This window comes from Chlorocebus sabaeus, chromosome 19 (assembly GCF_047675955.1).
Source record: "Chlorocebus sabaeus isolate Y175 chromosome 19, mChlSab1.0.hap1, whole genome shotgun sequence".
Taxonomy (NCBI): domain Eukaryota; kingdom Metazoa; phylum Chordata; class Mammalia; order Primates; family Cercopithecidae; genus Chlorocebus; species Chlorocebus sabaeus.
Window position 1 is genome coordinate 23,439,150 of NC_132922.1, and position 23,232 is coordinate 23,462,381.

The window sequence follows — 23,232 nt, forward strand, 5'->3', positions numbered from 1 at the left end:
CAGGGCTTCCAGAAGCCCCCAGGTGTGAGGTGGGCACGCAGCCCCTCCCCAGGGGTCTTTGCAGAGCCTGGAGCCCGGCGAGCCTCCAGAGGAGGGTGATTTGGAATGGAAACACACAGGCTCTTCCCTGTACATAATGAGCAGGGAGTGAGCTGATAGATATGCTAATTTCATTATTCATGTACATAATTACAATCTAGAAGTTGGCAGCTTTCTAGGTAATGACAGGAGGGAAGGGGAAATTTACCTAACTTTTGTAATATATGTGTGGTATTATTTAACTCTTAAATTAAGATCAGGGACCTAATTCATTTCACGAGGCCCGAGGATATGAGGCACCGACAGAGTTCCACCCCATCCCTCCTTCCTTCAGCAAATATCTACCTTGAGCCAGGCCTTGGGCCAGTTTTGGGGTTGCTATGGTGATGGAGGCTCAGAAGTGCGAGAAGGGCAAGGTGGAGGAAGAACAGGCAGCCAGGGGGAGCACCAAGGGATCTGCCCACTAAATCCTGGGGAGGGAGGAGGGAGTCAGAGAGAGCTTCCTGGAGGAGGAGGCACCTGCTCTGGTCTTGAAAGATGATGTGTAAGAGTCGTGCCTGCTAAGGAGAGAGACACATCTTTGAGAGGGTGCTGGTGGTTGGCAGGAGTGGGGAAGATCCTGGACAAAGGCCAGGAAGTGAGGCCACAAGGCATTTTTGAGGATGCTGAGCTGGCTGGAGAAAGCAGGGGAGGTGCTGGTGTGCGTTTCTCAGAATGGGCCTATCAAGATTCAGATCTTAAAATCGGACGTGCTCGGCCTCACTGGGAACCCCAGCATGCCAGCCCGATGTGCCTGGGGCCCACAGCTCCTGCCTTGCTCCCCCCACCTGATAAGGCCTGGGAAAGGGTGATAAGGGGAGCGGCCCATTTGGTGCCTGCCAGCCCTTGGCTGGGCACCCAGCTGGGGGAAGCAGGACTCAGGCATTCAAGAGCCCCCCACCCCCGCCCAACCCGCCGAGATGGGCAAGTTTTGAGCCCTGGCCTCTGAGCAGGGAGGGGGTACGCTCCGGGAGCGGGCCCCCTGCTGTCCTAGGGAGCCTGTTAACAAAGCCAGCTCTGGGCTTTCTTCCAGCTGGATGTGGGGGCTTTGCAGAGGGGCCGGGTCACTGTGGGGGGGGGTGTGAAATTCTTGATTAGGGCTGACTGTGGCCTGCCCCCTCCCCTGATGTTGCTCTTCCTGCCCCCTCCCAACACTTGAGGGAGAGGGAACAGCTGCACAAACACAGGCCTGGGGGCCAGAGGGGGCCGGGGTGTGAGATGCCGCGTGGAGGGGGCGGGAGGGTGGGAAGGTTGCTGCATGAATGTATTTGTGTGTGTGTGTGTGTGTGTGTGTGTGCGTGCGCACATGTGTGGCATGCCTGTGTGTTTGGCATATGCATGTGCTGGGCACGCAGCTGTGAGTGCTGGACGTGTATTAGGATGTGGGTGTATCACCTGTGTGTACATGTGGGAATGTGCATGTGTGCAGGTGCAGAGATTAAGTCTGTGCATATGCATATGTGTGTGCACATAGGCAATTGTGTTGCCATGCACGTTTGAAGCATGCACGAGGGGCGGTGTGTGTGCATTATGTGCGATGGTAAAGAATGGACATGTGGTGTGCCCGCAGGTATGATCGTGTTGGCGTGTGTGTGTAAAACTTACATTTTGTGCATGCACATGTGTGGGCAAGGGATGGGTAGGCGTGTGCACATGTGTGTGAATGTGTTGGTCGTGCCCGTGTATATGTATAAGCTATGGCATGTGCACGTGCATGTGTGGATATAAGGGTGTGTGTGCATGTGAAAAGGGGGAAGGGCGTGTTTGTGATGCATCGCAGGTGAAGACCCAAGTCAGGACTCAGCCCTTGTCCAAGTCCTAAGTGGAAAACAGCCCCCTCCCGGGATGCCCCAGGTCTGCAGTCCCTGCCCACAGCCTGGCATCTCCCCCAGGGCCCCAGGTCCTGCTGTACGCTATTCATTGTGTGGCTGCATTCCTAGGAGGGAATAATTTGTTTTCCCTTGAAGTCCATCCTTCTACAATTGTTTCCACGTATTTCCCTGGATTTGTAGGTTAAAATCCATCCCTGGCTGGGCGCAGTGGCTCATGCCTATAACCCCAGCACTTTGGGAGGCCGAGGCGGACGGATCACCTGGGGTTGGGAGTTTGAGACTAGCCTAACCAACATGGAGAAACCCCGTCTCTACCAAAAATACAACATTAGCTGAACGTGGTCGCGCATGCCTGTAATCCCAGCTACTCGGGAGGCTGAGGCAGGAGAATCACTTTAACCTGGGAGGCGGAGGCTGCGGTCAGCCGAGATCATGACATTGCACTCCTGCCAGGGCAACAAGAGCGAAACTCTGTCTCAAAAAAAAAAAAAAAAAGAAAGAAAAAATCCATCCCCAACCTGCTCTGGTCCCCCACCCGGGGCTCAGCTCAGTTTTGGGAATGCAAATGGTGTCCTTTCTGCTGGGCAAGGGGCAGATGCTAGGTGAAGACCTACTATACGCTACACACCTGGCAGGGTCCGTTACACTCCTGCAGTTACTGAGCCCTGGAAAGTCTTGCATGAAAGCTAAGACTTTTGCATTATAAAAGAGGACGCTGGGATTTACTATCACCATGATTAGACAACTTGCCTGAAGCTCACGGAAGTTGGGAACCTTGCATCAAAATAGAACAACCGGGGACCCAAACCAGGATGGGAACCCAGATCTGACTTCTGAATTTAAGCCCTGCCTTGCCTCATGGACCCACTTCATGGCATCCTTCCTGACCACCATTCCTCAACCAAACCTTCTTCTTAAGGAAAGAGAAAAAAAAATGAGCTAACAGCTGCTAGGAGATTTGGAATGAATGTGAAGTTCTCCAGGTTAAAATGGAGACCAAGGGAAATTTATATGATTCCACTTTCCTCATCTCTCTGGATCCCTCATCGAGCCCGTAATGTATTCCCCCTTCTTGCTAACACACTTTTTAAAATGTTAATAGACTGTAAATTACTTTTCTTTTTATACTTCTTAAAATAAGCGTTTCCTCTTGTAGATGGCAAGACGACGCTGGAGTTACGGGCTTGGTTTTATTACTGTGGAGATGAGATGGACTGGAGAGAGCTCATACAGCTTTTATAGGAACTATTTTATTTATAAGAATTTTCCTAATGTCAGATGGATGTGACATGCCTGGTTTCTTTCTGCCCACTATTGAGAGAAGAGAGGAATTTAGCATGGCCTGGGTCTGGGTGGCATTCCTTTGCCCTGGAAATTCTAGAATTGTGGAAGGAATTTTCTTTAGCAGCCTTAATACGATAGTCTTCCAGTTTCTTCTTGCATACCTCTGGTGATGGGGAACTCATTTCCTATTAAGACAGCCAGTCTCAGGTGCAAGCTCCAACTCCTGTTATATACTTACCTGCCCTAGCTCTGTTCTCTGGAACTAGGGAGGAAACCTCTCCACAGTCAACTTTGGGAGCCTCTCAGGGATTAGAAGGCAGCCACTATTTCCCGCTCTGGGTCTTTTTTTTTTCTGCATAAATAGTCCACTGATTCTTTAAATCCTTCTCCATCACTTCATCATCTCACCCATCATCCAAAATATATTCAGAATTCTTTTCTCCAGGGTCAGAAAGACTGTTTCAACGTCTCTTAGTTATCAAGACCAGTATTTCTCATGATCACTTCTGAAAAAAATCCCAGTTCTGGTCATGTTTGTAAGAATTTTATGTTCAGATGAATTTCGGACATGCTGGGTTAGGGAAATGTAAGCTTGTTCCTTTGCAGCAGGACTTATCAGAGCCTTAGATGATGGATACACACTGGGACTCTCAAAGTGAGTGGAGTAGGCAGCACTTCACAAACTCAAGTGACTGGATTCATGGGTTTCCAAAGGGCATCCCAGAGGGCACGCATCCCCTAAAAACAATTCCAAAATGCTGTTTTGGCGTGGCTCTGGAGTTGGGAAGTGGCAAACAAAAGGATAATGCCCAGTAGCCCATAGAAAACCAGCCTGCTGGTTCTGTTACAGCATCTCCCCGTGGTAGCTTCTGTATATTGTGGGTGCCTCAAAATGGCACGTGTGATGGCCAATGCGAGGTCGCATTCATATGTGATTCTCAGCATAGGGGTGTTCACTCTATTTCCCGCTCATCCCCCAGTCCTAGCTCAGTTTTCCCATTATGAGCAAGGAACAAGGTGAATCTATTAGCCTTTCAAGGTAACTTCTAGCTCTGACCAACTGGAAAGCTGGGACTTGGGATGGGTGAGTTTGGGCTCATGAGAGTCGTGTTAAAGGAGGAACAGTTGGACTGTTGGGGGACGGGGAACAAAAAGGAAGAGTAGGAACAGTTAAGCTGTTCTGGAAACAGGTCCCAGCCTGCCATGTTTTCCCTGTGGGACTTTGGCAATGATGTCACCTCTCTGACGTTCAGACTTCTCATCTGGAATGTGTAAGAGATTCATCTTGGCACCCTCCTCACAGATGGAGCACAAGACCGGGTACAGAGGAAATACTTGATCCATCCGAGTGCCTCATTCATTGAGCTCTTGGAAGAGCTGCTTTCCTCCTGAGCACCCTCTCTCCAGCCAAGCAGGACTTCCTGCACAGCCTCAAATGTGCCAAGCCTCTCGCTGCCTCAGGGCCTTTGCATATGCTGCCTGATCAGCCTGGAACCCACTTTCCAGCTGTATGCCCACGGCCCATGGTAGGGGCTTCATAACCATTGCCTGAACTGTTGTGAGATGAAGGTCCTTGTATGTCTCAGGGAGGCCACCCAGCTCATGCTCACAGTCAAGCAAAGCCTGAAATCTGCCTTTGTCCCACCTGGAGGGAACAAGCAGCTCCTCCCACACATGCACCCGTAAGTCTCCATTACAGCAGTTTCCAGCAGCCCCAGGGACAGGAATGATGTTGGCTGGGGGGTTGCCAGTTACACACTCTACCCACCCAACCCAGCCCATGGCCCTGGGTCAAGGTCACCTCTGCAAAGTGCAGACACTGTATTCAGGGCAGACCAATGATGTCCCCTTCCTAGGTTGCCCATGCTGTCCACCAACTTCATCAATCTTGAACAATTGGCCACAGGCTTGTTTTCTTAAAAGTGATGTTACCTCTAATTATCTCCGACAGGACGCGGTGTGTGCTCCTTATTCTCCCTTTTCAGCTCATCAGAGCACGTGCGAGCGCTGCGGCTGAGATAATTGAATATCTTCTTTAAACCAACAGGCGGTCTGTTCTCCCCTGCGCTGGACAGGCATCTTAATGTGGTTCCGTGAGGCCAGTCTGGGGCGTCTGCCGAGAGCAGGAGAGGATCTACACCACTGAAAGGCTCCATTCACCCAAAACGCCTCCTGTCATGGCTTTGTCATGTGCCTGATACTCTACCCTTTATTGAGTCTTTGGGTTGAAGGGCATTGGGGTTGAGACCCAGGTGGCCGGTTTTACATCCCAGATGGGCCATCTTTGAGCTGCGTGATCTTGGGGAAATTGCTTAACCTCTCTGTGCCTTGGTTTCCTCATATGTAAACTGGAGGTACTTGTTGTATCTCACGGAGTTTTTGTATGTAGAACAGCACCTGGCACGTAGTAAGTTCTGTGTCCATGTGGTCATTACTTCTGTCACTGCTACTGTTACTTTTTGGGGCATTGTGGGCAGGGTGAGGAAGGGAACTTAATAAAGGATCAATGCAGATTCTTCTTCGCTTTTTTTTTTTTTTTTTTAAGACAGGGTCTGGCACTGTTGCCCAGGCTGGAGTACAGTGGTGCTATCATGGCCCACTGCAACCTCTGCCTCCCAGGTTCAAGCGATCCTCCCACCTCCATCTTCCAAATAGCTGGGATTGCAGGCATGCACCACCACGCCTGGCTAATTATTTTGTATTTTTAGTAGAGACGGGGTTTCACCACGTTGACCATGCTGGTCTCGAACTTGCGAGCTTAAAGTGATCTGCCTGACGTGGCTTCCCAAAGTGCTGGAATCACAGGTGCGAGTCACCGCGCCAGGCCTGGGCTATTCACATTTTTAGGTTAACCTTTTAGTTCTTGGGGCTGATCTCCTGGAAAAGGGTGAATCCAATTGTGGTGGCAGAGAAATTCACGAAGCTCAGGGACAGAATTTCCAACTGGAAATGGTAAAGCAGCAAGGATCCCAGAAGATCATTTGGGCCCAGCCTTTTGCATTTCAAATGGGGAAACTGAGGCTGAGACCAGGCTCAGAACTTGCGCAAGGTCACATGGGTAAATGGTAAACTCAGTGTAAACCCAAGGCTTGATGAGAATTGCGGTGATAAAGAAGATGCATTTATTGAGTGCTTATTATGTGCCAAGCCTGCCCTTTGCACTGTTTTGTTTAACCCTTACCACAGCCGTATGAGGTAGATCTGAGAACCATTCCATTTTTCAGATGAGAAAACTGAGTCTCAGAGAGGCTGAGCAGATCCATCAGCCTGTAAGAGTGGGATCAGGATTTGAACCTCAGTGTGTCCATGTGTTCAGTCCAGAGCTGGCATTCATGCCCACTCGGCTCTCTAACTGGGGGCTAAGAGGTACTGGGGGAGGCTGGAACCCCTTTGGCAATTCAATGGAAGACTCTTTGCTTCTCTTGGTTTGATATGTTTGGGCTCCGGGTAGATGAGCCATACTACCAGGGTTTCCACCCTTCAGCAATGACAACCTCCAAGCAGAATTCCACTCCCCATAGGCAGCCCTGAGCGGTCTTTCCTGACGAGGAGGAGAACAGGAGACTCCACGCGGCTCTTGTGTGGGCTGGGTCAGTGGGGGCTTGCCTCAGCCCCAGGCTCCTTCCCCAGCCTGCCCCATCTCTCCCCAGAAGCCCCAGGTGGCAAGTGGCCATCTCTGCAAATAACCAGATTTCCTTCCTCTGTCAGCTTCAGGTAACAGAAGGATGATTTCCCTGTTCCCACAATGCACATGGCCCCGGGGCTATTGCACGGAGGAAGTCCTTAAGCACCATCCATACGCCTCTGCCTTTCAACCTCAGAGCCGGATGCAGGCTGTGTGTTCAGATGGAAGCGACTGTCCCCCAAAGAGAGGGCTGAGGTAAGAAAAGAAGGTTTCCCCCATTTTCCAAAATATCCTGGGAGTCTGTTGGGAGTGCTGGACACAGCAGGCCGGTAAAGCATCACCTGATCTTGTCTCGATGCCCTTCGTTCCCTCCTCCAGCTCCTTGGTCCACACCTTTCTCTTCCATCTCCAGAGGCCTGCTCTAGGTCCACACCGGCCCCTCTGCAAATCCCAGGCTGGCCGAACAGCGCCCTGGCAGACAAATGGTTCTCAATAATTAAACTGATATTGGTTTCTTGAGCAGGTAGGAGCTTTGATGTCAGGGGCAGAACTTTCGGGAAGGAAAGCACTTCATTTTCAGGGTGAATGTTTCTGAGCTGCTATGAGATTTTTTTTTTTTTTTTTTTTTTTTTTTTTAAGATGGAGTTTTGCTTTTGTTGCCCAGGCTGGAGTGCAATGGTGTGATCTCATCTCACTGCAACCTCCGCCTCCCGGGTTGAAGCAATTCTCCTGCCTCAGCCTCCCAAGTAGCTGGGACTATAGGTGTGAGCCACCACGTCCATCTAATTTTTGTATTTTTAGTAGAGACAGAGTTTCAGCATGTTGGCCAGGCTGGTCTCGAACTCCTTACCTCAGGTGATCCGCCCGCCTCAGCCTCCCAAAATGTTGGGATTACAGGTGTGAGCCACCATGCCCAGCCTGCTATGAGGCTTAAACATGTTCTCAACCTTACCCTCTGTATGCCCGCAGGACCCTGGCCTCAGGAGAAGGCAGTGTGGGAATATCAGGCTTCTGGGATGGAGCAGTGGAGCAGCTCAGAGCACAGGACCACAAGAGTCCTGACCTGAAGGAAGGATATCATCATAATAATTACAATCATAGTAATGATTATAGAGTGCCTATCTGTTATTGAGTCCTCACCATATGCCTGGTACTGTGGAAGCATCCAACACACCCAAACCTTTGAAGAAAAAAATGTCTACTATTCCCATTTTGCAGAAGGAGAAATTAGGCTCAGCTAGAAATTGACCCCGTAAGCGCAGGAGCCAATCAGAGCCTAGACCTATCTGGGTCAGATTCATGGGGTTTTTAGCTCTGTGGCTGCTCGAGGTCTGTCTAGGTCTGTAGCAGACAATGACTTCCTGAATTACCCTGGTGGAGTTGTTTGCCCTTGAAAATGATAGTGATGGATCAGACAGCCGCTGCTCTCTTGTGGTCGTTTCTTGTGGGCTTGCAGAGGGCCGTGCGTTTGCTTGTGTGACAGGGTATCTCCATGCCTTTGCACCCTGTGAACTATACATTCCTGTGTCAATACAGCGTGTGCAGTGTGAACGGATATTCCAATGTGTGTGGATCAGATATGCACCCCCAGGGGAAGTCAGCAGATAGGAAGCCTCAAGATGGCCAGCAAGATCCAGTCAATCTCTGCCATTTTCCTGATACCCCCAGCTCTTGACACGGAGTCTAGATGCCATGGTTCTGCATGGAGTGTTTGCTGAATGGCTAAGTGAAAGTCTGTACGGGCCTGGAGGGGTGTGTGTGTGTGTGTGTGTGTGTGTGTGTGTGCTCACGAGTCTATGTAGGCCAGTATGGGAGCACACAGGCGTGAGACATAGACTTCCGTGCTGGGTTTGAGGTAGTTATGAACAGGCCAGGCCACAGCTGTGTGCGCTCTGGTGAACTCAAATTCTCTCTTGAGTCTGCACGTGCTTGTGCAAATCTATGCAACCTTTTCATGAGACCACTTAAGTGTGTGCTGGGTGGGTGTCACCCAGAGGGTCAGGGGAAAGTGTGCAGGGATCGGGCTAAGGCCTCTAGGGCACCCAGATCTGGGGTGGACTGCTAGCTCTGCGACATGCCTGCTGTGTGACCTGAACCTGGTGGCCTTCCTTCTCAGAGCCCCTACTTTCTGTAACATGCACACAATTTCCACGCCTCCCAGGTAGAGATGTAGAGGCTTCTCCAAGATAGTATACGTCAAATACTTTACCCCCTGCCTGGCATGCTGTAGGTTCTTAATATATTTTTTAAAACTTCCTGTGCACCACTGGAGTTTGGGGGCTGGGCTCCTGAGGACTCCAAGTTCGAGGCTAAATTTGCAGGTCTGCCGCCTTCATTTAACAAATACTAATTGGGAACCTGTTTTAAGGCCAAGAACACCTGGTGGCACTGCTAGGTATTGTGTAGGGGGCAGCGGCTCTCACGGTCTCATGGAGGAGTCAGGCACAAAGGAAGTTATTGCATCGATAATAATTCCAGCTACCTAACAGGGTGCTAAATGGAGCCATAAGGTCAGAGATGACAGGAAGGGTGTCCCTGTAGAAATGGTACTTGGCCTGGAGTCTGAAGGATGAGTTAGCTATAAGGAAGTGAAGAGAAAGAAGGAAAAGCATTGCAGCCAGTGGGGACAGCATGTGCAAAGGCCCTGTGGTTTGCAGAAGTGTGGTGAGGGGGAGTCCTGAGGGGAGGAAGTTCCATTGTGGGTGGAGGCTGGGGTGGAAGAGACTGTGGGTTAGCAGGGCTGGTAGGGGTCAGTCCTTGTGGCTATGGGTGAGAAGGAGAGTTTGACCTCCATCCTAGGATTCCAAAAGCCATGGAAGGTTTAAAGAAGGATGAGACAGGCTCAGATCTGGGTTTTTGAAAACTCCCTCTGGCTACCCCAGACTTGGAGTGGACAGCAGCCTCAGGTTGGGAGAGACAAGTAACTGATCCTTCCATGTTAACCTGTCCTGCCAGGGTGCCCCCAGGGGAAGGATGTGGCCAGCACAGCCTGTCGGGAGGCAGGGAGCCCAGGTCCCCCTTCGCCCCCAAGCTGGTGGGCTCATTTACATGATCCCTGCTTAATTCTCCCAGGGTATGCAAATGTATGCAAACCACAATCCAGGAGAGGCAAAAATAGCAGGGCGCATTAGCATCCCCCACAGGAATATTGTTTTATGCAAACGACGTGCTTGGAGCCTGCTGAGCGGGTGGAAATGAAAGATGCCTTCCTGAGGGCTCTGGCGAGTCCACCCGCCTGGCCTTTGCCCGCCAGGACCCTGACCAGGCCCCTGGTGGGAGGGAAAAGCTCTGGGGTATGGAGGCAGGTGATGGGTGGAGGACCCTGGTTGCCTAGTGGACAGGGGCCAGGGCAGGGTCCACAGGGTGGGAGGACCCCTGACCCTGCCGCTTCCCCTGTCGTGCCCTGGCCTCCACCCTCTGACTGTTTAGTCTTCCTCCCTCCTCTATTCCCCTTCCTCTGCCCTCTCTGTGTTGTCACCTTCCTCTTTGCTTCTCTCTCTCTGATCATTTTTTCGCTTCTCAGCCTCCTCCGGCCTTTCCTTTTCTGCTGAGTCTCTGCCTGACTTCCTGGTCTGCTCCCTGAGAATTCGCTCTTGTGCTCCTTGGTCCTTGTCTCACCCCAGGTCTCCATCTTCCGCCCCTCCTTGTGTCTCTCCTTGTCTCTGTAGCACCCCGCCTCTTTGTCCCTGTCTGTCTCTGCGATTTCCTGGCTTCCCGTCTCTGTCTCTCTCTCAGTCTGTATCCCCGTCATCTGTCTGTCTGTCTCCATCTCAATATGCACCTCTCTTCACCCGCTTCTTTCTGGCTCTGTCGCTCCCTCTCTGTTTTGTTCAGTTTTGAATTAATTTGTTTTTCTGGCTCTCTCTCTTGTTCTCTTCCTGTCGTTGTCCCTATGCTGTGTCTCCATCTATTTCATGATCTCTTTGTCGCTTTTGCTCTGTATCCCCCACCCCACGTCTCCCTCCTCACCTCTCCACTGCTTCTTCTTCCTTAAGGGACCTGGAGACCATCACAGGACTCACAGCAGCATTCCTTGCTCACGTCTGGAGCAGGGGCTATTGGGCCATGTGGGGAGATGCAGGAACCCTTCATGCCCCCAAATTCCAGTAGGCACCCAGACCCCCGATGGCAGCCCACAGGAAGGAGCCTGGTCTAGACAGGCTGTGGGTTTCGAGAAGAGGCTGAGCCGTCCCTGATCACTGGAGGCCTGGGTCTGGCTGTGCTGGCCCAAGCTTGCCTGAGGCTGAGGATGGAATGTGGGGGAGAGAGTAGATAGGAATTAGGCTTGGTTCCCTCTGGGCAGGGACATGTCCCGGCAGCAGATACTTCCTGGCTGTGTGATCTCTGCAAATGGTTCCATCTTTCTGAGCCTCAGTTTTCATTTCTGTGAAACGGGTCAGTACTGGTGTCCAAGTCTCGGATTTGTTGTGGGACTGGCCTGACTCACTGCCATTGTTTACATGTGTTGCACTTACTCAATATTAACCACTACTGTCATGATTGTCATTGCTTCTATATTTCCACTTAAGCTCTTGGTGCCTCAGTTTCCTCATCTGGAATATGGAAAGGCTATCTCCTGCCTTTGGGTTGTTGTGGAAACTGGATGATACAGTTGCCAACTTGGCACATAGTAGGTGTTCAATAAACTACTTTTTTCAGTCTTCTTTCTCAGATTAGCTACATGACTTTGGCAAAGGCATGACTGCCCCTTTCTGGGCCTCCGTTTCCCCAGCTGGAAGGAGGTCAGTGCAGAGTGCCCTCTGAGGTCTCCTGACCAAGCTGCACTGGACTGGGGCTCCTCGGGTGGCTGCCAGTCGATGGTGACTCCACAGTGCCACCAAGTGGCCACCCATGTCACCATGGGGCAAGCTTGGGGGCTGGGGCTGGGGTCAGACCTGGATCTAACCTCCCTATCCCTGCTGCAACCCCAGGCCCATTACACGGATGCAACAAGGGCCCAGAAGGGAAGAGTGATGCCCAAGGGCACGCGGCCATGAGTAGAGAGGAAAGCCTAGAGTTCTGGGGCTGGAACCCGCTTAGACTTGCTGGGTGGTGTTGGGGTGGCGTACTCCCCTCTCTGAGCCATGCTATCCTCACCACATCAGACTGGCCTGGAGGCTTCCTCCAGCGGCCACATCCTCCATCCCTGTGGCTGGCCCAAGGCTACGTCACTTGGTAGCTCACGGTTTTATTAAGTGCCTACTCTGCGCTGCATAGAGGGTAAACAATAGAGGGTAAACAATACCAACAGTGACAATGACAAGGATAATAATAATGGTAATTGTTCACCAGCAATGGAAGTGTTCTAAGGGTCAGGCCATGTGCTCAGCATCTGCTTAGCACCAGCTCATTTAATTAACACGAGGTGGAACTTTCTAAGTACTTTACAGCGATTAACTCATTTAATCCTCACAGCACAGCGAGGCTCAGAGAGGAGAATGCATGGTTTTTGCCATTAAATTATTTCGCTGTGTATTTAATGAACACCTAGTATGTGCTAAGCCCTGTGCTCAGTTCCGGGGGTCCAATGGTGAAGGGCACAGAGATAGTGATGGATCACATGAGCGCACTGTTTAGTGGGGAGAAATACAGTAAACAAAGAAAACACCTGGGAATGCAGACTTAGGAAGCATTACAAGAGATTGGAAGGAAATGAAGAGGGAACAGTGAGAGGGAAGGGGGAGGGAGGCAGGTAATCAGTGAATGATAGCCTGAAGGAGGAGTTATTAAAGCGGAGGGCAGAGGGAGGATTGGGAGCCTGCGAACTGAAGGTGGAAGGACCAGCCTGTGCAAAGGTCCTGTAGTAGGACGAGGCTTGCCACATCAAGAAATGGAGAAGCAGCTATGGCAGTCCTCCAACCCGGGACCCCCTCTGCAGCCCCAGGTTCCCTGCGGGTCACGGGAACCAGGATGAGTCTCTATGCAGAGTCCTGACTTATCTTATAGATCCCATGTAACAGTGGTGCTAGTAAGTTAACCATAGGTGCCATCTGGGGTAATCTTTGCACCATGATGACCACCATAGAGCCTCAGAATGCTCCCCACCCCCTCGCCAAAAAAAAAGAGTGATCCAAATAGGGCAGCCTCAGGCAGGCTCCACTGAGCTGCGCCCAGGAAAGTGTCCCTCTGGCCATTGCTGGCCCATCCATGGGAATCTTGATTGGAGAGACGAAGGCCACATCTGAGCTGAGTGAGAGTGCTCTGGGATGAATTAGTAATGTCTGCTCTGGAGGCAGCCTGGGGGTTTGGAGTTGTCATTTCTGATAGACTCTAGCTACATTCAGGTTTAGGATATGGGGCCACCCCCAAGAGGCAGGAAGGTTCCAGGCCCACTCCATGGCTTGCCAGCTGTGGAGCCTGGGGAGGCGCTAACTCTCAGAGCTTTGTTTCCCATCTGGAAAGTGGATCCAATGGTTGGTTGTATGAGTTTGCCAGGGCTGCCATATCATAGTGCCACAGACTGAGTGGCTTAAACCACAGACATTTCTTTCCCCAATCTTGGAAGCTGGAAGCCCATGTCAAGGTGTGGGCAGAATTGGTTTCTTCCAAGGCCCCTCTCCTTGGCTTGCAGACGGCCGTCTTCTCCTCATTGTGTCTTCACATTATCTTCCTTCTGTACATGTCTCTGTCCTAATCTCCTCTGCTTATAAGGACACCAGTTGTGTTGGATCAAGACCTACCCCAATGACATCATTTTACCTTAATTACCGCTTTAAAGACCCTGTTCCCAAATAAGATAACATTCTGCACTACTGGAGTTTAGAACGCCAACATATACATTTTTGGGGACACAATTCAGCCTGTGAGTGCTGCAACTGAGGGTTTCCTATCCATCCAGTTGCCTGAGGCTATACAACAGCATAACAAAAATTTTAAGTGATTTTTAATGATTTAACTAAAGAAAAAAAATTTTTTTGAGACAGGGTCTCACTCTGTCACCCAGGCTGGAATGCAATGGTGTGATCACAACCCACTGCAGTCTGGACCTCCTGGGCTCAATCCATCCTTCACCTCAGTCTCCCAAGTAGCTGGAACTACAGGCATGTGCCAGCGTGCCTGGCTAATTTTTGTATTTTTAGCGGAGATGGGGTTTTGCCATGTTGCCCAGGCTGGTCTCGACCTCCTGGGCTCAAGTGATCTGCCCACCTTACCTCCCAGGGTGCTGGGATTATAGGTATGAGCCACCGTGCCCAACCTAAAATGTTAATTTTGTTCATGCATCTGTGAGTTGGGCAGGGTTCAGCAGGGTCAGGTTGTCTCTGTTTCATGTAGCATCAGACTGAGATGGCTCCAAGGGTGGGAGTGGGAAACTTCTGAAGCTTCTTTGCTAGGTAGTCGATGCCTCTGGGGCTGTTGGTGAAACGCTTGAGTGTGTCCTCTTCATGTAGTCTGGGCTTCCTCACAACATGGCGGCTGGGTTCCAAGCACAACTCTCCCAGGGGAGTGTGCCGTGAGGAAGCCATATTTACCTTTCTTGACCTCATCTCAGAAGTCATGCTGCGTCGTTTCTGCTGTATTAATTCATCTACACTATTGCAAAGACCTGCCCCATTTCAAGGGGAGGGTAATTTTTCTGCATGTCTTGTTCAGCAAACTTGGAAAATACAATTTGCTGTAATTAGAGATGAGGCTGATGAGTCTCAGAAGAGGAAAGACTTTGTGTAGGCCCACATGGCATGGGCTGCCTGGCCCCTCCATTCATCCTAGAAAGCCCCTTGGAATGTGTCCACTCCCCAAGCAGGAGCCAGTGAGGCAGACTCTTCCCCAGGTCCCACAGAAAGGCCTGAAGCTGGACCTCTATCTGGCCTGTGGAATGGATTTGACACCAGGAGAAAAATATTAATAACTGTGTTTCTGCCTTTTTCTTAGCTCCTTACCCATACATTGCCCAGCAGGAAGTAATCAGAGTCTCCGTAGTCTTCCTGGCTTGCTTAGTTCATCTGAGACCCCTTGTTCTCCCCTCCTTCCTATTTCTCCGTGAGTTTCTTCTCTCTTTTTGTTTCTCTCTCCCTCTCTCCAGGCCTCTATGTTTGTCCCTGCATCAGCATCTATTTATTGTATCCTTGTCTCTCCCCGTCTACCTCTCTCATATATTTGGATCCCACAGAGACCCTGAGGGAGGGACATTCCTGCCCCCAGGAAGCATTGTCTTCCTTGGAACCATGATGCTGGTGGCTCAGTGCCTGGGTTCATTTGCTCAGGATGCCCGCCTACCTTACTTCTGGTCCATCATGGTGCATCCAAGAAGAAGGCTGGGAAGAAATGCATCAACTGTCTTATTGGTTTATCTTACTTAAATTTTAAACAATTAAGATAAAATTCACATAACGTAGTATTAACCATTTTAAAGTGGCCTTCAGCACATTCACAATGTTATCCAAATACCACCACTGTCTAGTTCCAAACCTTCCCAGCACTCCAAGATAAACCCCTGCACCCATTAAGCAGTCACTCCTCATCTTCCCCTCCAGCAGCCACTAGTATCTGCATTGTGTTTTTCATGAATTTGCCTGTTCTGCATATTTTATGTAGATGGAATCATACAATATGTGGCCTTTTGTGACTGGCTTTTTTCTCTTAGCATAATGTCTCCAAGGCTCATCCTTGTTGTAACACAAATCAGTACTTCATTCCTTTTTATGGCTGAATAATACTCCATTGTATAAATAGACCACCATTTGTTTATCCATTCATTTGTTGATGGACATTTGGGTTATTTTCGACTTATGACTGTTCCAAATAATGCTGCTAAGAACGTTTGTGAACAAGGATTTGTTTGAGTCCCTGTTTTCAATTCTCTTGGGTATATACCTAGGACTGGAATTGCTGGGTCATTGGGTATGTTTAACTTTTTGAAGAACTGCCAGTTGGCCTCACTGTTTTACCATGAAGACCTTGCTGATGTATTTAAAGGGATCACTTTGGCACCCTGAACCTTGTATTCATCATCACTGTTTTGCCCATTTTTGTCTGAGGGCAAGAATTTATACTCACGAATCATGCACTAGCTATTCAGCAATGAAATGCTGGAAGGAATGTGGAAGGAGAGACTAGCACAGTAAGTAGACAGGGCTGGAAGATCAAGAATCATCCATCCATTCATCTCTCCATCCATCCATCTATCCATCCATCCATCCATCCCTCCATCCATCCACCCATCCACCCATCCATTCATGCATTCATCCATCCATTCATTCATTGGTATAACAACATTTACCAAGCACCCCACTGTGTTCCAGTCCCCGTGCTGGGCACTGAGAAGAGATGAATAAGATAATGTCCATGCCCTCAAGAAGCTCACAATCTGGGGGTGGGGGAAACAGGCGTATAAACAGACAGTCAGGAAGGCATGTGATACATTCCCCATATGGGAGGCTTTTTAAGGTGTTAGGGAAGCACTGAGGAGGAAGCAGCTGTCTGGGAGGGCCAGGCAAACCTTGAGAGATGGGCACCATTTTGACCTGGTATTGAAGGATGCGTAGGAGTTCTTTCTGAAGCAAAGGCAGGGAAGGACAGCCCAGGACTAGGAAACAGCATGAATTGAGTTAGAGAATGTGTAGCTATGGGCCATTCTTACATGTGGCTGAGGCACAGGATAAACCTGGTGGAAATAAGACTGAAATGGTTGGTAGGTTGTTGTAAAATAACTAGTGTCTTGAACAACATGCTAAAGAGCCTGAGTTCTAACGTAGGTGCTGGGGAGCTATCAAGATTTACACTTCAGAGACTGGAGGCAATAAATGTAGCCTTCATGTCCCTGTCTATGAAATAGAAGAATTGTGGTAGCTTGTATATGTCAGAATAAACTGGGCTATGATACAGTAACAAACAGCCCCCAAATCCCAATGATACAGAACGGTATGTTTGCTTCTGGCTCTCACTTCGTGTCCATTGTAGCCTGGCTGGAGGATGTGCTACCCATTTCCATAATCTGTAGTTTAGAACTTTGGGGGTAGAGCAGTCACCTTCTGGAGTGTGACTGGTCACTGTCCCAGAAAGAAAAGAGAGCAGAAGATCACCATCCCGAAGTTTCCATGCACAATATGACGTATGACATCAGGGCCAGTCCTGCAGCCACACCTCTCTCTCTGTCTCTCTCTCGCTTTTTTTTTTTTTTTTTTTTGTCAAAATGTTTTATTATGTGACATTTACTCTAACTATTCTAATTATTTTTTTCTTTTTTTAAATTATACGTTAAGTTCTAGAGTACATGCGCACAACGTGCAGGTTTGTTACATATGTATACATGTGCCATGTTGGTGTGCTGCACCCATTAACTCGTCATTTACATTAGGTATATCTCCTAATGCTATCCCTTCCCTCTCCTCCCACCCCATGACAGGCCCCTGTGTGTGATGTTCCCCTTTCTGCGTGCAAGTGTTCTCATTGTTCAGTTCCCACCTATGAGTGAGAACATGCGGTGTTTGGTTTTTTGTCCTTGCGATAGTTTGATGAGAATGATGGTTTCCAGCTTCATCCATGTCCCTACAAAGGACATGAACTCATCCTTTTTTATGGCTGCATAGTATTCCATGGTGTATATGTGCCACATTTTCTTAACCCAGTCTATCATTGATGGACATTTGGGTTGGTTCCAAGACCTTGCTATTGTGAATAGTGCCACAATAAACATACGTGTGCATGTGTCTTTATAGTAGCATGATTTATAATCCTTTGGGTATATACCCAGTAATGGGATGGCTGGGTCAAATGGTATTTCTAGTTCTAGATCCTTGAGGAATTGCCACACTGTTTTCCACAATGGTTGAACTAGTTTACAGTCCCACCAACAGTGTAAAAGTGTTCCTATTTCTCCACATTCTCTCCAGCATCTGTTGTTTCCTGACTTTTTAATGAGCGCCATTCTAACTGGTGTGAGATGGTATCTCACTGAGCCGCACCTCTCTCCAAGTGGTCAAGGAAGTGGAGTTCTACCATGAGTCCTGGAGAAGAACAGGACATACGAAGTGAGCAACATGAATGACAACCATGTAGGTCATCTCTGAGCTCCTTCCTTATTTATGGTAACAGACCTTTTGCTCAGGGATGTTCACTACCACGTTGGTTGCAACAGCCTAAAGCCAGAGGCAATGAACATGTCCATCAACAGGGGATTAATTAAATGTTGCTATAGGCACGCTTTGAAGTGTCACACAGCTATTTAGACAAAAATGAGGTCGATTTTTTATTTGTTAAAATGGAAAAAAAATGCCCCAAATATATTGTTAAATTAAAGAAACAGTCACACCAAGGCACAAATTATTATATCTGGCATGATCTAATTCATTTCAAAAAGATAAACATACGTGTGTACATGCATGCGTGTGTGTGTGTGTGTGTGTAAAACAGAGAGAGAGATTATTCAAAAATAATTTCTAGAAAGGTAATGCAGGGAACGGTTAACATGAATTACCTCTGAATGTGGGAACTGGGGCAGAGACTTTGCTGTTTTTTTCACTCCTACATCCCCAGAGCCTAATACACAGTAGGTGCTCAGTATTGCCTTGCATGTAGTAGGTACTCAATAAATACTTGGCAGATGGATGGATTACTGTTTCTAAGGAGACAGATTTGGCCTTTGCATTTTATCCCCTTCTGTGCATTTATAATTTGTTTTAATTGTATGTAAATATAAAACACAGAGAATTTGATAGTTTTTAAAATGTGACAAATCTATCTTCTACTCTTCCTCCCTCATCACTATGTGAAGGAGACAAAGATTTGGGGGTCACGTTTCTCTCAAGAGGTACAAAGAGCAGTAAGTGTGGCTTTGAAAAATCAGGGGAAAAACTGCCACGTCAGTCTTATAAAAAACACCAAAAAACAAACGAGGGTGTTCCTGCTTCTCGTTCCATGTACTGCGGAGATATTAGTCTTGTACGGAGCTGTACAAGGCCTCCTTCGCTCGCCTCCTGGAACGAGCCTGCCAGGGTAGATGGATCACTCCTGAAGTCCCCCCACCTGCCAGCTGCACTACGTCAGGGCTTCAATTAGCTGAATGTGTTCCACGTTCCAGGGACAGAACAGCGCTGAGCCTCTGAGAGATCTTCCGCCACGATCTGCAGCTCGCGTGTGCAGAGGAAGCAATATATTTTTTTAAAATCTTATTTTAATTGTTTATGTGCCGATTTCTTGCCTACCAACACCCCCCCCTCCCCACCCCATCCCCACTATCACCAGAGGAACCTCGCTTTCCTGTGAGAATGATGTTCTTGCCTGCAAAACAGCTTCACTGAATCATGGGGAATGGGTGCAACGGGGTGGGACTCCCAGGGTGGGATCTCTGTGGTGTTGGTTTGGGGGTGTCGGGAGTTGGATGGCACCCTGACTTCCATCCTGGCAGAGGGAGAAAGACCTCAGCCACCACAGAGGGCTGTCACTGGGTCTAGACTGCCTGGGTCCCAGCGGTGCAACCCTTGATCAAATAACTCCCCTTCTCTGGCCTCATTTTTCTCATCTGCAAAATGGGGACAATAACAGCAGCTTATATAATAGGATATGATATGAGCATTTAGGGAAATAAAAATTGTAAAGAAGTACTGAAATGTGTTCACAATGAATATCTGTTTTATTGTAAAGTCGCTGTCTGACAGACTGGTCACAGATGGAGGAGTGATTTGAGGGCTGAAAAAAAGCAAATACTCTGTCCTGGAAAGTTGATATTCAGAAAGCCAACAATCAACTCTAGGGCGTCTGATGGATGAGTTTCTGGAAATGGAAATACGACTGGACAAATGACCTCTAAAGTTCTCCATTTAAGTGGAAACAGGAAAAACCTGAACATTTCCTGCGATCTACATGCCAGGCACGGTGTTACTTAGGTATGTATCAGAGGTCTGCAAACTACGTCAGCTGTCTGTTTTTACGGGACCTGTGACTAAAAAGTAATTTTGCATATCTAAATCATGGAAAAAAAATCAGAAGAAGAATAATACTCCGTGACACATAAAAAGTAGATGAAATTCAAATTTCAATGGCCATCAATACATTTTGATTGGAACACAGCCACATTCGTTCTTTCACGTTTCATCTATCGCTGCTCGTCATGCCACAGTGGCGGAGGTGAGGAGTTGCAACAGAGGACATCTGGCCTGCAAAGCTGAAAATATTTACTATTTGGTCCTTTACTGAAAAATTTTGCTGACTTCTGCTATCTGTGACTGTATGGAAGTTTCATACTGGCCAGATGCGGTGGTTCATGCCTGTTATCCCAGCACTTTGAGAGGCTGAGGCGGGTGGATCACTTGAGGTCAGGAGTTTGAGACCAGCCTGGCCAACATGGTGAAACCCCATCTCTACTAAAAATACGAAAATTAGCTGGGCGTGGTGGTGCACGCCTGTAATCCCAGCTACTCCAGAGGCTGAGGCAGGAGAATTGCTTGAACCCAGGAGGAGGAGGTTGCAGTGAGCCTAGATCTCACCACTGCACTCCAGCCTGGTGACAGAGTGAGACTCCACAGTCTCATAAAGCGAGAAAAAAAAGTTTCAGAGTAACACGTTGCGGCCTGTTATCATTATTAACCCATTTTATGGGCACATAAACTGAGGCTTTGAGACGCTAAGTCATGTGGCTGGCTCCAGGACGGTGGAGAGGGTGGTTATTGATAAAAATTTTTATTACTCCCAATTTACAGATGAGGAGACTGAGGTCTGCAGAGGATAAACTGCCTTGCTCAAGATTATCCTGTGAGTGAAGGCAACGTAAGCCTTTAATGCAGTGTAAGCATTAAAATCCCACTTTTAGGACCCGGCTGTTTCTCTTTGCAGCTGCTCTTCTCCTGTGGGAGTTAGAAGTGGATATTCCAGAGAAATCGGAAGGATCTGTCTCTGGTGGTTGGCTCATTCCAAATGCTCCTGCAAGCTGGGAACTAAAGCAGGGCTGCCAGTGGATTAGAGGGTGGTTGGGGGTCCTAGGCCAGGCATGAGCTTTGAGAATCAGAGTGGGGAGAAGAAGAAGCAGAAGAGGTGACAATCAGGACACCCATGTCTGTTGGCTTTCCAGCTTCCTCCAAGACTCACCCGCATAGCTGTCCATTGCTCCAATGATGGAAGCAACTGAGATGCATAGTTCTTGAGTTCTTGCCATCACATGGGAAATACCCAGTGGTGTGCGTTGTAACAATCTCCAAACACAGACTCTGAAAAGACCCCCTGTCCCAGCCCTGGGAAGGACTGGAAAATATTTTGCCCTTCAAGTGATTTTCATTCAAACTCAACCTAAATGGCCATGGAGAGGGGATTACCGTGGAGGCACCCACAGACTGAAACACAGTGCTGCTATTGACTGTGCAGAGACACAAGCACGAAATGATGTGGAGAGATGCCGATGCTATGTTAGAGAATAGAGGAGCAAGTTTTCAAAATGCATTCTGGGGCAATCACATTGTTGCGGCAGACATATTTACGCAGAATCTGAGTGTGGACTCTGCCTACGCACTGTTGGCCTTGAATTCTTTGTCCTCCTTTGTTTTGTGACCTGTAAAATGCAGGGTAAAGTGCTGCTTCTCGGGGTTGGCGTGCTGCTGCTTATGTGTGATGATATATATAAATGCTTAACCAAAGTTTATTATTTTTAAAGAAAAACAAAAGAAAGAATGTTATCTATTCCATAAAAGGTGGGGAACTACTGGTTTACACCAACCTAGGTATTTGTAGGTAAGGCAATTTTGGCCCAGAGAGGGTGAGTGACTCCCTTTCCCAAGGTCACACAACAAGTTAGGTGGAGAGGTGGGAACTCCTAGGGCTGCCCTAGAGCTCTTTCTACCAGATCTCATTTTGCCCCCCACAGAAACCACAGGGTTTTCAGGGAGTTGGTTCACAATGAGACTCCTGTGACATGGGCGAGGCGTATGTTATCTACATGATATCTATATTCTTTTTTAATTTTTTCCCTTTGAGACAGAGTCGCGCTCTGTTGGCCAGGCTTGAGTGCAGTGGCACGATCTCGGCTCACTGCAACCTCCACCTCCTGGGCTCAAGCAACTCTCTTGCCTCAGCCTCCCGAGTAGCTGGGATTACAGGCATGTGCCACCACACCCGGCTAATTTTTGTATTTTTAGTAGAGACGGGGTTTCCCCATGTTGGCCAGGCTGGTTTCAAACTCCTGACCTCAGGTGATCTGCCTGCCTCAGCCTCCCAAAGTGCTGGGATTACAGGCGTCAGCCACCGCTCCTGGCCATGATATCTATAAAGACTGTTATGTGGCTGGGTGTGGTGGCTCCTGCCTGTAATCCTAACACTTTGGGAGGCTGAGGCAGGAGAATTTCTTGAGGCCAAGAGTTTGAGGCTGCAGTAAACCATGATTGCTCCACTGCATTGCAGCCCAGGTGACAGAGACCCTGTCTAAAAAAAAAAAGGAAAAAAAGAAAGAAGACTGTCAGCCCTTTAGTCCTGGAATCCAGGGCAGAAACAAAGGCCCAGTGAGGTGAGTGTAAAATCCAGAGGCACACAGCTGGTCTTAGTTCTGTCTGACTCTCTAGAGAAAATTCCAGTGAGATTCCTCAGTTTGGGAAAGTACAGACACCTCGGCCTGGGTGGCCACTGGAACTCTATTCCCAATGGGGAAGAACTTAACAGTAGAAGGAGCTCAGAGTAGATACATTTGTTTCGACAGAAAGCATAGGAAATAGAATATAATTCCCCCCCTTTAGGTTGGTTTGGGAGAGACATGCTATAGAATGAATAATTTGTTTTGCAAAACCAGGTGTTTAAGTCCTTTGGCTCTGGGGCTTGTGCTGATATGAGGATGTGAGCAGCCCAGGAGACCACCTCCAGAGCATTTGTGGAAGGAAGAGACTTTGTGTTGTTCTCTCTCTCTCTCTCTCTCTGTGTGTGTGTGTGTGTGTGTGTGTGTGCACGCGCGCGCACGCGCAGAGAAGCATGCACATGATGGGGTCCCAGCTGAAGTCCTGGGAACCTGACAATGCATGAAATGCATGTAGGTTACCAAGGGGTGGGAGGGAAACAGTTACCATTCCGAGGTAGGACTGACCTTTCAGAGGGAGAAACAACACTGTGGCATGCAGGGAGTATTTCCTTTTATCTTTCTTCTTCCCATCCACCCACCCACTCATCTACTCATTTACCTATCCACTGTCCTACTCACTGAATTATCCACAGCTCCATCCATCCATCCATCCATCCGTCCGTCCGTCCGTCCGTCTGTCCGTCCGTCCATCCATCCATCCATCCATCCATCCATCCATCCATCCATCTATCCATCTACCTACACATCTAACTACTCACCCACCTGCCTATCTTCCCACCCACCCATTGATCCATCTACCTACCCACCCACTCACCTACTCATTCACTCATCTATCCATCCATACATTCATCCACTCACCCACCCATACATCCACTCATTCATCCATCCATGCATCCACTCACCCACTCACCCAACCATCAATCTGC